A 17,544-nucleotide genomic window follows, 5' to 3' on the forward strand; every position below is an offset into this window, starting at 1 on the left:
GTTACCTGGGGATGTATAGTTAGACCAATCAGATGAAAGAGATTTAAAAGACCCAGTCAATCCTAACTCTGGGTCATTTGATATAACAATGCTTTTAGTTTCCTCATCTCCTCTCCTTTTAAAGTTTATGGCAAATGTAGGCTAGTTTCCTCCTATAGCCTTAGGTTGCCTTTTGCAGAACTGGAAGAAGCTCAATTTTCAAGACCTCAAAAAGGGATAATGAAGTCAAGAGAGCAATTCCTAGTTCAAAATGAACATGTGACAAATTCACAATGGCCATTCTCTTTGCCAAAAAGTGAGGGTTTTTTTTAGGAGGAAAGATTACAGACAAAATGAAGAGGTAAAATAGGCACCAGGAGTGTTAAATATGAAATATATTTGGTAGTGCAATGGGATTATCAAAGAAAGGAATTTGGAAGAATCCATTAAAGGAATATGCCATGAGGCTTGGGTACGCCATTGACTGGCAGATTAGATCCATAGAGGAATATAGCAGACTAATCAGAATTAGGTATAGTAAGGAGAAAGACTCCATTAAAGGGAAGACACTCTAAAATGGGAGAGAGAGTACCTCATAACAGTCTTAGTCTTGAAAAAGACTTAACAAAGATCATCATCATGGGCATTTCTTTTATAGGGGAAATATAACCCTGGGTTTCTCAGGCGAGAAAGGGAATCACCAGGGAAGAATTTGGTAGCTCCAAGGGAGGGAATCAAGGAGGAGCCAGATAGAATGCACCTGGCTGATCATTTTCCAGACCTGTCTAAAGATATGCTAATGATTTGTCAATAGTTTTCTCATGTTTTCCTTTTTAAATTAATGTTTAAATTGTGAGATACTGCTCTCTTGATTTGTAAATTTTTAAGTATTAACTGTCTCTGATTCTAAAAGATAAAGATAAGGAGGACCAAAAAAAAAAAAAAAAAGGGGGTCACTATGATTTTTAATTCAGAAAAATTTTGAAAAAATATTAAGTAAGCAGTTAAGCCTTTCATAACCTGTTGATGGGGTTTGGAAGTAGCTAGAACCCCACTCTTGTTCCAATAAGAACATAAGCCACTGTGTTCTGGAAGGAGATAATAATTGAACCCACCTCCCATCTCTTTTATTGTCCTGACTCAGTTTTCCTAATTACCCTAAATTGTCCTGCTTTGGTTTCTAATTGTTCTGCTCAATCCTGCAAAAACACCCCTTCCTCTTAATCATCAGAATATTTGATAAGGATAAAAGATGTTATATTTTAGAATATCAGAATGCTTCTCCCCATCCCAAGCTATGGGAATATCAGATACCATCTTAACAAAATGCCTCTTCCCATCTCTGGAGTGCCTCCCCCCATTATATCATTCCCCTCTCCGGTGGCTCACCCCACCCTGTCAGAGTCCCATTCTTGCTCTCAGCACCCTGACTCCGTCTCTGCCTCAGTCTACTCTGTAGCTGAGCCACGTGTATATATATATATATATATATATATATATATATATGTCATTGAGAACTCACATTGTTTGCTGGATTCTTAGAGACGATAGTCTCATTCAGCCCTGGGACCAAACCTTGGATCCATTTGGTCCCAGGAAATCTCTCCCTTTCAAATAAAATATTAAATACTCTCTAATGTCTATCTTGCCTCAGTTTCTCCAGCATTGCATTTTGGAGGTCACACCGAGATATTAGGAAATGAGAGCAGGATTAGAGAGTAGAGATCTTTGGGTCTCTGCCTTGGACCTCTGGTCGGCTGAGGATCTGGGCTCTTTTGTTCGGGAAGGCTGGCCCTCTGAATTTTTTCAGAGTTTCCAGGAAGAGAACAGCTTCTCAGCCGAGAAAAGACCTACTGCAGATATCTCCATTTGGCCAAGGGAGAATCTGGTTTGAAACCCCTGCAGGGTAAGTTTTCTGTCTGGTCTGATTGCTAGCAAATCTGGGTCCCCAGAAAAAGTTGGGCTGATGAGCCATACAACTCTGGGAAGTGCCAATAGGATGCTATGTGGCACTAGCTGGTTCTGAATATCTTTTGGTACTATCTGATTCTGAATATCTTTGGGTTCTATCTGGTTTTTTTCTGGGCATTCTCTGTGAAGGCAGAGAAATGGACCAAACTGGGGCTTGGAAAAAAAGCTCTTACCCCTGATGGACTGATATGGGGGAATTTAGGAACCCTGATTGGGTCATCTAATACTGTGTGTTTAAAATTTGGGATGGATTTGTTAAAACCGTGTCACTATTGCTGCATGTTTGAGGGATTTTTAGGAAATTTACTGTACTAGTTTGTTATATATAGGAATTTTGATTCACTCTTGGGATTTATATGTAGTATGGTTATTTGATGATTTCTTTCTATGAGAAAAAAAAGGGGGGAGGAAGAGATAGGAAAATTGGGGAAACTGGTGTGTTTTTCCTGAAATCCCTTAAACAGTCCTTTTCGAATTTACTACTTGCTTAAATTTGCTGGACTGTGATTTGCTGGTTATGTTTTAACTTTGAAATCCCTTATTCTGCTGGAATTGCCCTGGTAGACTCAGTTTTGGGGATTATTTTTAGAAACAATCAGAAATCAGACACCTTCCTGGGACTGGCAGTCTCTCTGATCTGTTTCTCCACTCCTGTTACCCCAGTTCCTTAATTAGTATTTCAGCATTCTCAGAGGTTGGTATCAGACCTCTAATAGTTCGGGGTTGCTTGCCTTGGTATAACTGCATAACCTGCTCAGAAATCTGGATCCTAGTAGCAGCTCCTGTTCTATTGAGGGGTGACAGGTGGAGCTACTTCAGGCCCCACTTCCCCTCCACCTTTTGGAGTCTCTGATAGACTTGGGGTGCCCCTCTTAGGATGGGCAGCAGGACTGTCTTAAGCACTGCTACTCCCTATATAAGAAGAGGCTGAGTCAAATACACAAATGACCACAGACCTAACTCACAGTGAACTGAGCTGTCCATCTCAAACTGGATTCTCTCTGGCTGAGATGCTCCCCAACTGCAGAGGACCTGACATGCTTGCAAGAGGGAGCCTGTGTATTGCTGATTAACTCTGGGGTTATCAGAGAGAGACTTGTCCTTGCCATAAGTCCTTGCATTTTTCTAGTTTTATTTTAGTTTATTTACTTTACATAGGGTTGGTCAAAACTATGGTTCTAAGACCTATCTAGAGAAAGGTAATTCAATGATTTGAATATTCAGAAGAGAGAGAGTGTAGAATGTTATGCCACAGTTCTCTTTTATTGTCCTTATTCAATTTCCCTAATTATCCCGACCCAGTCCTGACTCAGCATCTCTAATTGTTCTGCTTCAGTTTATAATTATCAACTCAAAGTTCAGTCCTACAAAACCACCCCTCTCTCTCTATCAGAATATTTGGTAAGGATAAAAGATCTTATGTTTTAGAATATCAGAATGCCTCTCCCCATCCCAAGCTACCAGAATGTCAGATACCATCTTATCAAGATGTCTTTCCCCATCTCTGGGGTGACTCCCCCCATCTTCAGTTACTCACCCCACCCTGTCAGAGTCTCTTCCCACTCTCAGCACCCTGACTCTGCCCTTGCCTTGGTTTACCCCTTGCATCTGAGCCACACATATATATGTCATTGAGAACTCACACTGTTTGCTGGATTCTTAGAGACGATAGTCTCATTTGGCCCTGGGACCAAACCATGGATCCATTTGCCCCCAGCACAATCTCTCCCTTTCAAATAAAATATTAAATACTCTCTAATCTCCATCTTGCCTCAGTTTCTCCGGCATTACAGTTATAGGGATCACATGACTATAAAAGTGCTTGACATAGAGCAAATTCAACATAAACATTAACTGTCTTTGTAATTGTTTCATAGTTGATAATTACATATGGGTTTTTAGATGTGATCAACATATATTGCCAATGCTTAGATAAATGATTTCCTATGTAAGGTAATTTGGAAGCAATTAAATTAAGGTCACCTGACTGGTAACTAATGGAATCTCAAAATCTAGGTTCCTGAGGTTTTGAGTGCAAAGAAGATAGTGCAAAGAAGAAAGAGTGGCTTTCTCTTTTTACCTCTCTTTCTCTTTCCCCGACTACAGCAGGGATGGGTGGATGGGAAAGAGAAAGAAAATCAAGAGGCAATTTTTTTTTTGGGGGGGGGACAGGGCTGTATCAGTGAAAATTCAAGGGTGAAAGGCCTTCATTCTGAAATAAGAACTGGCACTTAAACCCTTTCCTGGATCACAAAAAAAGAAACAGTCTATGTGAATTGGGTAACATCCAAAGGTAACTGACTATTGGGACAATTAGGTAGAATTTAGGAGTCTTATAAACCAAAGTTAAAAGTTAATCAATTGGTGTTTATATGTTAAAACTGGAAACTGTATTGTAAATTATATGACTCCTACCTATTTTTCTGATAGATTGTTTTATCCAAATTTTTAAGAATTGTGTTTTTGGGATTTCCGGCCAAGATGGCGGAGAGGAGGCACATAGCTGTGTAAGCTCCGCGTTTTCTCTCACTATCCATTTCATTACAAGCCTCTGAATTGATGTTTGACTGAAAAAAACCCCCACAAATAGTTACCAAGAGAAGCCATCCTTGAGATTCGCCAAGAAAGGTCTGTTTTTGCATGAGGGCTAGGACAGTTTTGGATCGGGCGCAGGCGGCGGGCAGCGGCAGTGAGAGCACGAGCAGACTGGAGAGGGGGTGGGGAGTGATCGCAGCTATCTCTGCAGGGAGAGCTTCGCTACAGGTTTGGATACTTTGCCCTGGCAGCGAGTCAGCAGCCCAGCAGAGAAGCTAAAAACACCGGGGGTGAAGAATACAACCCCAAAAAGCTGGAGTCTCTCGGGACCTGGTCACCACCCCCCACACACACACAGTGACTCAGCACGCTCTGGGATCTCAGAGCGCAGGCGCAGCACAGTCGGGCTAGTGCCTCACTGCTGCCCCCCCCTTCCCCTCCCCATCCCAACAAACTGGGAAAACATCTTCACAGTTAAAGGTTCTGATAAAGGCCTCATTTCCAAAATATATAGAGAACTGACTCAAATTTATAAGAAATCAAGCCATTCTCCAATCGATAAATGGTCAAAGGATATGAACAGACAATTTTCAGAGGATGAAATTGAAACTATTACCACTCATATGAAAGAGTGCTCCAAATCACTATTGATCAGAGAAATGCAAATTAAGACAACTCTGAGATACCACTACACACCTGTCAGATTGGCTAAGATGACAGGAAAAAATAATGATGAATGTTGGAGGGGATGCGGGAAAACTGGGACACTGATGCATTGTTGGTGGAGTTGTGAACGAATCCAACCATTCTGGAGAGCAATCTGGAATTATGCCCAAAAAGTTATCAAACTGTGCATACCCTTTGACCCAGCAATGTTTCTATTGGGCTTATACCCCAAAGAGATACTAAAAAAGGGAAAGGGACCTGTATGTGCCAAAATGTTTGTGGCAGCCCTATTTGTAGTGGCTAGAAACTGGAAAATGAATGGATGCCTATCGATTGGAGAATGGCTGGGTAACTTGTGGTATATGAATGTTATGGAATATTATTGTTCTGTAAGAAATGACCAGCAGGATGAATACAGAGAGACTTGAAGAGACTTACATGAACTGATGCTAAGTGAAATGAGCAGAACCAGGAGATCATTATACACTTCGACAACGATATTGTATGAGGACGTATTCTGATGGAAGTGGATTTCTTTGACAAAGACTCAGGTTCAATTGATAAATGATGGACAGAAGCAGCTACATCCAAAGAAAGAACACTGGGAAACGAATGTGAACTATTTGCATTTTTGTTTTTCTTTCCGAGTTGTTTTTACCTTCTGAATCCAATTCTCCCTGTGCAACAAGAGAACTGCTCGGTTCTGCAAACATATATTGTATCTAGGATATACTGCAACATATCTAATATATATAGGACTGCTTGCCATCTAGGGGAGGGGATGGAAGGAGGGAGGGGAAAAATCAGAACAGAAGCGAGTGCAAGGGATAATGTTGTAAAAAAAATTACCCTGGCATTGATTCTGTCAATATAAAGTTATTATAAAATAAAATAAAATATTAAAAAATAAATAAATAAATAAACTTTACTTGGTAAATCTAGGGGAAAAAAAAAAAAAAGAATTGTCTTTTTTCCCCTGAAATCAAACTTAGTTAAGGGAACAGGATGGGGAAGTCCAAGTTTTCCTAAGAACTCCCAGAGCTACAAAAACTTGGAGAAAGGAAAATATACTACCATTTGGGTCCACTTCTGAGTGATGAGACTTAGTAAATACTAATTAATAAGGAATAGCTTCTTTTTGAGATTATAGAACCCAGATTTGCCTGGTTATCCAGATATGAACTGAATAAGTAAAAGATGTTAAGTTATTTAAAACTTGGGTGTTATTTTATCAGTGCTGCTAACTCTGTCTTATAATATTTTGTAATTGCAACTTAGGGAAATTGAATATTTTCACCTTTATTTGTAAGTTTAGAGGAAGTTGCAATTAAGAAAATTTGACTATCATTTATGAAAATTGTAAGATTGTGACAATAATTTCAAACCACATAGTTAATAATGTTAAAATCTAAATTAGTGATTGCTACTTATTCAAAGCACTTCACCTTAGAGTATGAGGTTGTTAGAATTAGTCTATCCTCTCCACCCCTTCAAAAATTGGGGTGGTGTCAAAAAGCACAGCCCATAGCAATCCTAAGAGATAAAGAGATTGGGCAGGAAGAAGCAGCAAATTCAGCCCTTTCTCTATGGTCCCTTTAAATTCTCTTTAAAGTATAAACTTACCAGGTTTCTTTAAGCTATCTTATGAGCAAAGTCATCAGCCTTGGAAAATAAGATACTTTAGATTATGGAGTTCCTAAACAATGAGCATAGCTTGCTAAAGATTTGCAAGTCTCTTTATTATATAAAAGTAATTTCTAATGATTGGTCTTTAGACCAGGATGAGTTTAAACTCCAGAAAATGAAAAAAAAAAAAAAAAAAAAAAACAAACGAAACAAAACAAACAAACAAAAAAACAAGTGAAAGATATTAAGTGGAATCACTTATATGTATGAGTCCTAGTAAACTGTTATTGTGAGAAGACTAATACTATTGGTTGTGTTTTTCTTTTGGGATTATGAAAACTTAATCTTCCCCACTATAAATACTTTTTGTTAATAATACTTCCAGGAGTTAGATGGATCTCTCACTATTACCAATGTAAGGTTATAGTTAAAAATCTATTTTTTAGGAAATGTGATTCTTGAGAGCTGGACCCATCTGAAGCTCTTATTGGTGAGATTTGATATTTGAGATAAAATTTCTTGAGACAATAACTGATGTTTTGAGTTTTAAATTCAGGTATGATTGTTTGATGGATCCTTGGGTCAGTAACCCAACATTTAGAGAAATGCCACAAGCTATTCAGAGGGATATGGTCCTGAACTATTACAGGTAGAGGTCTATATCTAGGGAAAAGCTGGGAGGTCAACTTTGGGTTTTACTTAAGAATCCTTCTGGCTCAGTTTCCCAGTTGTGTTCCTGTTTCCCACCTAATAATTCCTGAGTTGGCTATGGGGTAGAATTGGTACTGCATGAAATGTTTGTCAACTGTGACTCTTACCTGATGTAAAAAAGAGCTAATAATGCTGTTATAATCATATTCCTGCTTTTTCTTTTATAGCAAAAGCATATCTTCTATTGATGTGGGCACCATGCAAGTATATAAGATCTTGTTGTTTTCAATCTGAAAATATATAGTCATGGTAGCCTGAACAATCAGATAAATGAGAATTTGACTTAGCTACCTGCCCATTACTAGATATATTTTTGCATGAAATAAAGTCCTTAAATGCTTCAAAATGATGTAAGAATAATTGGTTATTGATAAAACTGTTTGTGGGACCTAGCTGTTATTCTGCTAATTATTGAAATTAATCAGAAACATCTTCAGTGTGATTTGGAAAAGAGAATTTCAGATACTTAAGTATAACTGGAATAAAGACTTTCTTTTATAAGTAAACTCATTTGTGCAATGATTGAACCTAGAGTTGGAAAATCTCTATCTGCAAGTGTGATTAGTCATGTTTCTTTGCCAACTAGAAGCCCCCTCAGTCTGTCATCCTCTCCATCCAATGTCTAATACCCTTTAAACACCTTGGTACATGTACCCTTGGCTATGTGACCATACCTGTATTGTTTACAATGCTACCACCCCAATCTTTCTTTGCCTTAGATTTATTTCCTTAAGGCTTCAGCTGATTCACATTCATATAATGACCAACATCGGATACTGTCCTATTTCTGATCCTAAAGTTCAGCATCCCTTTGAATGAGATCTGCAAGACAGGAACAGCTCTATACTCAATCCTTAATGACCAATTGATTTTCTGAGTCAAATAACTAGCATTGTTAACATAATTTGCTTTGAGTTCTTTCTTATAAAAGCTCCTATCTTTCTTTTTATAAATTGTGAGAGTTGCTAGGAAACTTTGCCCACCTTATGTCACCATAATAAAGCTTTTTTGCTCTTCGGCTGCAAGATAGCAAGAGCTTCTGAATTTTTTCTGGATAACTCCCCACCTTTATGACTTCTTGTATCCAATCAATATAACTAAGTCTGTATACTAAAGATATATTTTTTATTTTTATTATTATTTTATTTATTTATTTATTTAACTCAAGCAATTGGGGTTAAGGGACTTGCCCAGGGTCACATAGCTAGGAAGTATTAAGTGTGTGAGGCTGGATTTGAACTCAGGTCTTCCTGACTTCAGGGCCAGCATTCTATCCACTGAGACATCTAGCTGCCCCCAAGATATTTTTTTAAAAAAAGAAATAGAAGAAAAGAAAATATACATACACCAGTATTTGTAGTAGTTCTTTTTGTAGTGGCTAACAATTGGAAGTTGAGGGAAAATCCATCAATTAGGGAATGGCTGAACAAGTTATAGTATATTGTTGAGAAGGAACACATTTGTGCTTTGGGAAATGATGAGCAGGATGGTTTCAGAAAAACCTGAAAAGACTTATATAAACTTATGCAAAGCAAAGAGAGCAGAACCAGCAAAACACTGTATACTGTAATAGCAATATCGTTTGGATGATCAACTGTGAATGACTTAGAAATACAAAGATACAAAATATTTCTGAAGGACCTTGATGAAAAGTTTTTCATCTTCAAGGAAACCAACTAGTGGAATTTGAATGCAGATCAAAGCATGCTTTTTTTTATTACTATATTTTTCCAAGGGTATTTGTTTTTTTTCCACAATATGATTAACATGGAAATGTGTTTTTTATGACTGCACATAGATAATCTTTATCAAATTACTTGTATTTTCAATGAAAGGAAGAAAGAGGGAAAAATTTAGAACTCAAAATTTATACAGAAAAAAGGTTAAAATTGCTTTTATATGCAATTAGGAAAAAGTAAAAGATTTTTAAAAAATTTTAAGTAAACTGATAAAGCTCATACATTTTGAATATTAGTTTACTTTTTTTTTATTAATTTCTACCATACAAACAAAAATAAATCAATCAAGTAATCCAGAAGGGAAAAAGTAACAGAAAAATATTAACAAATTTTTCTGATAGAGATATGATATCTAAGATATGTCGGGAATTATAACTAAACATTGGAACAAGAAATATTTTTGGTAGGTAAAACCAAAGTATATTCATAGGCATTTTTCATGGTAGTAAATCTAATTTATGAGCAAATATAGGAAAAATGCTTCAAGTCATGAAGATATCAATTAATAAAAGAAATGCAAATTAAAGCAACCCTGAGAGGTCATTGCAAACTTATTAGATTAGCAAAGAAGACCAACAAAACAAAACAAAATAAAATGACAATCATTAGACCAGCTGTGGAAAAACAGGCATAACATTATAGAAAGTAACTTGAAAACTAACAAAAATGTTACTAAACTGTACATACCCTTTTATCCATTGAAATCGCTAGTAGATAAAAACTCCAAAGAAATTAAAGGGAAAGGATTCATATGTACAAAAATAGCTATAGCAGCTCATTTTATTGCGGTAAAGAACTATTAAAAATGGGTGTGGATTACAACATAACATTTTTATTCTTTCTGTTGTTGTTTGCTTGCATTTTGTTTTCTTTTTCAGTTTTTTTTTCCTTCTTGATCTGATTTTTTCTTGTGCAGCAAGATAACTGTATAATTATGTGTATATATATATAATATATATACATAGGATTTATGTATATATTTTATATATGTATATATATTGGATTTGATATATATTTTAACAGATTTAACATGTATTGGACTACCTGCTGTCTAGGGGAGGGGGTGGGGCGGAAAAAGGGGAAAATTTGGAACAGAAAGTTTCACAAGAGTCGCTGTTGAAAATTACCCATACACATGTTTTGCAAATAAAATGCTTTAATAAAAAAAAAGGAAGGGAAAAAATTGGGTATCCATCCATTAGAGAATGTTTGGATGAATTATGGAATATGAATGCTGTAACAATATCATAGCCCTGTAAGAAATAATAAAAGGCATGGATTCACAAAAACTTGGGAATTCATATGAACTGATGCCAAATGAAGTGAGCAGAGGCCTAACTATTTTTGCAATGATAATAATATTGTAACACTGTAAAGGAATCCAATTTTGAAAGACAAAAGAATTCAATGCAATGACTAAATAGTCCACAAGACTGAAATTGAAGTTTGTCCTTTTTTTTTTTTTTTTTTTGATGGGGATGTGATGTAATGTAACTGCAGAATGAAACATACATTTTCAGATTCAGCCAAATATGGCATCAATTTCTTTTGCTCAGCTATTTGTTACCTGGTAAAACTTTTATTAAGAGTGAAAAAAAGATTGGGAGGTAATGTCACAAAAACAAAAGAAGAAAAGAAAGAAATGTGTCCTTAAAACATTTTTAAGGAAAGCAAAAGGAAGTTCAGAAGGGGACAAGACAAGCAGGGGAATATTAACAGTATCACAGGATATTTAAGATATACACTTATATATTTAAAAACAAAGCTGTGATAGATTCACATATACAAATTTTTTCTGACTTTTACATATGGTGATGTTCCCATTTTTGATGATTTTTAAATTCATTATAACTTTTTAAAAACCTATAAAACAGAAAAAAAAAACAAGATCGAAAGACATTAAAGAATCTATGAAGGTATCAAACAGGTAATCAGATAGTAGTCGTGAGCTGATACTACCCTATTCCATTTACTTTTCAGAGCAAAATGCTTGTGTATTTATTTTCTACCAACATTGTCTTTGAGTAGACTTCAGAGAAATGAAGTAAAAAAAAAAATTGGGTAGGGAGAGCTGAGTTTTCAGATTTTACCCAGAAGTGAGTCCATGGAGCTGGAACTATGGCCCTATACCTTCCTTGTTTCAATTCTGCTTTAGTAAATATATTTATGAGTGAGTAATCTTGTTAGGGTCCTACCAAGGTAGAAAAGAGACTAGATTCTTGATGTAATGAGAGCCAAGCCATGAGAGATTTATGAGTTATAGTTTGAGTTAGTTATGTCCCTAGATAAAGAGCCTGGAAAAATGCAGTGTTGGCAAAAGCTGGTTATTGATGCTTGCACCAGGAGTGAGGTGCTATAGCTAAAATTCTGAGGATCCTCTAATGGCTTGATTGAATATAGAAACTCACTAGGTTGTTCTCACATGTACAGATCATGGGCTAGGAGTAATCAAGCATAGAGAGTCACATGATAGCTTTTTTTAAAAATAGCTTTTTATTTACAAGTTATCTGCATGGGTAATTTTACAGCATTGACAATTGCCAAACCCTTTGTTCCAATTTTTCCCCTCCTCCCCACTCCCTCCCCTAGATGGCAGGTTCACATGATAGCTTACCTAGGTCTACTTCTATCATTCTGAGCAGTCACCTGAAGCCACTCCCCCTATCAAGTACAACTTTGATACTGGCTGTGACAACGTGAAATAAAGGACCTCATTTATGTTGATGGGAAAGTAATCATATGGGTTGGTAATTGTGAATATTTTTCTAGTTTGCCTTTTTTTAAAAAAAATGAATCCTAAAAAGTTTTTTCTATGTGTTTGGTATCCATTTTTCATTTAGATATTCCTTAATATTCTCAAAATTGTTTTGCCAACAGCACAGACCTTTTTTTTACATTTGGCAATAATAATAGCTAACATATATATAATACCTTAAGGTTTGCAAAACATTTTACAAATATTATATTGCTTGATTCTCAAAACAACTCTGAAAGGTAGGTGCTATACCCATTTTACCAAAAAGGAAACTGAGGCAGGCAGTGTTTAAGTTACTTGCCTGCAGTTGCATAGCTAATAAGTAGCTGACTCCTTTTTTTGAATTTAGGTCTTCTTGACTACAAGATCAAGGCTTTTGCCACCTCTCTGACACATAGTCTAGTCCAGCTGTTTTTTTTTTCATCTTTGTTTTCTTCAGCGCTAATTCCACATCTTCAGAAAGCACATCTGATATTGTTATAGAAAATATATGGTGGCTCCATTGTCCTTGATGATAAAAAAAGAGTTCGTTATTTAAAACACACACACACACACACACACACACACACACACACACAGACAGACACACACACACCCCTTTATAGATCTTTTACAAAGATACATAGTAATGAGTCATGGAATGCTACAGTCTCCAAAGAATTGAATTTGAAAATAACTAAAAGGGAAATGGAAAGTATTATGAACCTCCTCGCCTCTCTTAGTCTTAGGTAGGTCTGCAAGATTTATTTACTAAATTATAGATAGCTTGTGATTTATCCTTGATATGTTAATATTGACAAATCCTCAGAGATAGGAAAGTATTGGTTACTGACATAGAAGTCATTCCAGAATTAATTATACTTAAATTATACATTATTTAGAATAAAGGAAATTAATACAATCAAAAAGATAAAGATAAGAAGTAACTATGGGTAATTACAACATTTCCACCCAAACTATTTATTTTATAAGTGTTCTTATTTAGTATAAATTTTAGTAACCTTAAAGAAAGACAAACTTTAAGATAAATAAAAATAAAAAATTTCCATTAGAGGTAGCTAAGGGACCTAAGGGGTAGGAAGTTAGACTTGGAGTTAGGAGAAGATGAGTTCAAATCCAACTTCAGACACTAACTGGGTGATCCTGGGTAAGTGACTTAACCTTAGTTTCCTTAACTGGAAAATAGGAACAATGATAGCAATGATAGCACTTTTCCTACCAAATTTGTTGTGAGTATTGAATGAGATAATATTTATAAAGCACTTTGCAAAACATAGAACAATATACCAATGCTTACTATTATTATCCATGAAAACATAAAGCTAAAAACAAACAAATCTGGGTTTGTTAAATATTTGAAGGAATGAAAAGGAAAAATAGGGAAAATATTTTTAATACATATGGAAACTGATCTAAGGTTTCTAAGGTACAAAAAATTTGAGAGGACAAAAACTGCAAACAATATATTTGTAGATTATAATGTAATAAAAATGGAAAGCAACAAGGAAAATATGATAAAAGACTACAGGTTCATATGAAGATTGAAGAATGGCTCATTATGTAATGCCTTGGTTAAAGAACAGATTAAACAATAGCAGACTATAGTAAAGATAATGAAACTATAAATACAACATAATAAAATTTATGAGATGTAGGCAAAGCAATACTCAGAGTTAAATTTATACTCCTGAATGTTGATAATCATGAGAAAATGAATGGAGTTTGTACTTAAACAAATTTTGAAATGTCCAGGATATTGTAGAGGGATATCTTTTCATTTACACTTTGGACTAGTTCTCCTTCTTCTCTGCTATTGTATGACTCTTTAACTCTCTCCCAATACAGTGCAACTCTTGGGCTACTATTGACATTTAACTCTTGATCTGGAGAAAAACATGGATCTGACCCAATGGCAACTTCTAGGTTCTGTTTGGAATGACTGCTACTTGAACTTTTTTTTTTTTTGAGAAAATATTTTTGAATGGAGGAATATATTTTTCCTTTAAAGCTTTTTATTTTCAAAACACATGCATAGTTTTCAACATTCGCCCCTGAAAAACATTGTGTTCCAAATTTTTCTCTTTCCTTTCTCTCACCCCCTCCCCTAGATGGCAACTAATCCAATATATATTAAACATGTACAATTCTTATATACATGTTTTCACAATTGTCATGCTGTACAAGAAAAATCAGGCCAAAAAAGGAAAAAATGAGAAAGAAAACAAAATGCAAGCAAATAACAACAAAAAAGTGAAAATACTATGTTATGATCCACACTCAGACCCTAAAGTCCTCTCTCTGGATGCAGATGGTTCTCTCCATTACAAGACCATTAGAACTGGCCCGAATCAGCTCACTATTGAAAAGAGCCACATCCACCAGAATGGATCATCATATAATCTTGTTGCTGTGTACAATGTTCTCTTGATTCTGTTAACTTCACTTAGCATCAGTTCATATAAGTTCTTCCAGGTCTTCCTGAAATTCCTGCTGATGACTTCGTATAGAACAATAATATTCCATTACATTCTCTACTATAACTTATTCAGACGTTTTCTAACTGATGGGCATCCACTCAGTTTCCAGTTTCTGGCCACTACAAAAAGGGCTGCTACAAACATTTTTATACATGTAGGTCCTTTTCCCTTTTTATGATCTCTTCAGACCCAGTAAAAACACTGCTGGATCAAAGGGTATGCACAGGCTTTTTTTTTTTTAATAGTTTTTTATTTACAAGATATATATATATATATATGCAGGGGTAATTTTTCAGCATTGACAATTGCAAAACCTTTTGTTCTAATTTTTCTCCTCCTTCCCTCCCCCCCTCCCAGATGGCAGGTTGACCAATACATGTAAAATATGTTAAAGTATAAGTTAAATATAATATATGTATACTTGTCCATATAGTTATTTTGCTGCACAAAAAGAATTGGACTTTGAAATAGTGTGCAATTAACCTGTGAAGGAAATAAAAAATGTAGGCAGACAAAAATATAGGGATTGGAAATTCTATGTAATTCATAGTCGTCTCCCAGAGTTCTTTTGCTGGGTGTGGCTGGTTCAATTCATTACTGCTCCATTGGAACTGATTTGATTTCATCTCATTGTTGAGGAGGGCCATGTCCATCAGAATTGATCATCATATAGTATTGTTGTTGAAGTATATAATGATCTCCTGGTTCTGCTCATTTCACTCAGCATCAGTTCATGTAAGTCTCTCCAGGCTTTTCTGAAATCATCCTGTTGGTCATTTCTTACAGAACAATAATATTCCATAATATTCATATACCACAATTTATTCAGCCATTCTCCAATTGATGGGCATCCACTCAGTTTCCAGTTTCTGGCCACTACAAACAGGGCTGCCACAAACATTCCTGGGTATGCACAGTTTTACAGCCCTTTGGGATTAGTATGGAAGAATATTCTAACACTTTAATGGATGTGATCTCATTGATGTGGGTATTTTCTCTAAAGGAGAAATTTACTTTCTACTGAGCTGCACTCTTTTGGACTTTCCCCTAAATAATAAACTCAATAGATTTCTTATATTTCATATTTCATGTGAGTGGAAATAGTTTCAATTTCATCATCTGAAAATTGTCTGTTTATATCCTTTGACCATTTATCAATTGGAGAATGGCTGACAAATTTATATAGGTTACAAAGTAGGCATGGAGATCCGTAGTTATTGATGCTCTCCAGTATGCCTTTTTGTGTCAAGGCCAAGGTTGTTCTCTTCTTTAAAAGGCCTAAGAATTGATCTCTTAGTGTCCTAGTGCCTCTTCCAGCAAAACCCTCCTTTATAAATATAAATTTATATATAAATATAAATAAATGAGAAAACTTTTGTTTTCTCATAGGTCATTTCCATTTCCCCTCAGAAACCATTCAGATCGAGATGTTAGAGTGCACATGTGATGGCTCCATTGGTGAAAAGTTGTTTGGTTTTGTATTTTGCGTTTGTTTTTAAAATAAAAATCTTTATAGATTTAAAAAAATCTTTTATCAGTTCACAATCTGCCTCCAATTTCATCTTTGAATGTTATCAGGATGACTTTGTTCAACTGGATCTTTGATGAACTTTCTTTAAACTTGCATTCTTTTTCTCAGCTTGTTGTTGTTTTATGAGGAAATGCTGTGTCTCGTCCACCGAGACCTCGTTACTCGTGTGGGCTTCGAGGGGGGATCCAGCCTGAGGAGAAATGAGCGAGAAAGAGGAGGGAGACGAGGCTGATTGTTGCCAAGGTCTCAGTTTATTGCTCTCAGGATACAACTTATATAGGAAAAAGTATGGGAAAGAAAAGTAGGGGGGTCTGGGAAAGGAACATGGGCTATAGCTGGTCCAGTGAGCAGGAACATAGTGTGGTGACAACTCAAGATTGATTCTCAAGACCGTTTTGCCCGGTTGCAGTTCTCAGGATTGTTTGACCACCTGCTCGATTCTGTTGCAGCAAGGGGTGGGGAATAGGCACCTGGGCTAGGGCCATGAGAAAGGCATCTGGGGGCCTTCGGCTTCCAACATGTCCCCCTTTTTTCTCTCAAAGGCAAAAGGAGAAAAGAAAGAAAGAGAAGAAAAACTTTTGTCAAAGGCTGGTGGAAGGCCTGTCTTAGGCTATGTGGCCTGCATCCATATCCAGTACCTAAATAACCAGGCCCTCAGGGCCAGGAAAGGGCAGGACCCCTGTCTTAGGCTATGTGGGCTGCATCCGTCCCAGCACCCCAGCATTTTCTTTCCTGCCGGGGTGTGCATCTGGAAAACGGACCCACAATAATCCCGTCATTGGGTGTCCCTGCAGCCATAAGGTATGATGTTCCTGGATCATGGGACCACAATATTCCCGTCATTGGCTCTTCCACAGCAATAGCCTGAAAATTATGAGTGAGATCGTGTCTCCCGGAGGCGCCTCCACACCCTTAAATACCATGGAGACTCGATTTCAATGGCCAAGGTGGAAAACCGGAGGCCCTCAGGGGCAACGGTGGGGGATGGGAGACCCTCACGAGTGTCGATGTAATGGATTGCAATAGGTTTTCGCAGGGCCGAGTTGACCTGTGACTTAACGAAGCTGGTTAGTTTGTTAAAAGCCCATGGACCAAAAGAAAGCAATAGCAATAGGCCTACGAGGGGTCCTAGAAGACTAGGGAGGAGGGTGGAAAGCCAGGGGGATGTAGAAAACCAGTTCTGATACCAAGATTCTTGTTGTTCTCTCTTGTTTTTTCTTTTTTCTAAGCTTTCTTTGATTTTTTGTATACTATTTTCTACAAGGCCTAGCTTATCAGTATAAAAACAGCATTCTTCTTTTAGGGCAGCACAAAGTCCTCCCTGTTGTAAAAATAGTAGGTCTAGGCCTCTTCTGTTCTGCAAGACTACTTCAGCCAGAGAGGCAACAGAGTCCTTGAGATACTCAAGGCCAGACTGTAGCTCTTGGAGATCTTTGTCAATGGCTGCACTTAACTGGGCATACTGGTTGTTGGATGTAACCAGAGAGGCAATCCCTGTTCCAGCACCCACAGATCCTAGTCCTATTAGGACGGCCAAGGTGACAGCCGTCAAGG

The sequence above is a fragment of the Antechinus flavipes genome, chromosome 4, assembly GCF_016432865.1.
Source record: "Antechinus flavipes isolate AdamAnt ecotype Samford, QLD, Australia chromosome 4, AdamAnt_v2, whole genome shotgun sequence".
Taxonomy (NCBI): Eukaryota; Metazoa; Chordata; class Mammalia; order Dasyuromorphia; family Dasyuridae; genus Antechinus; species Antechinus flavipes.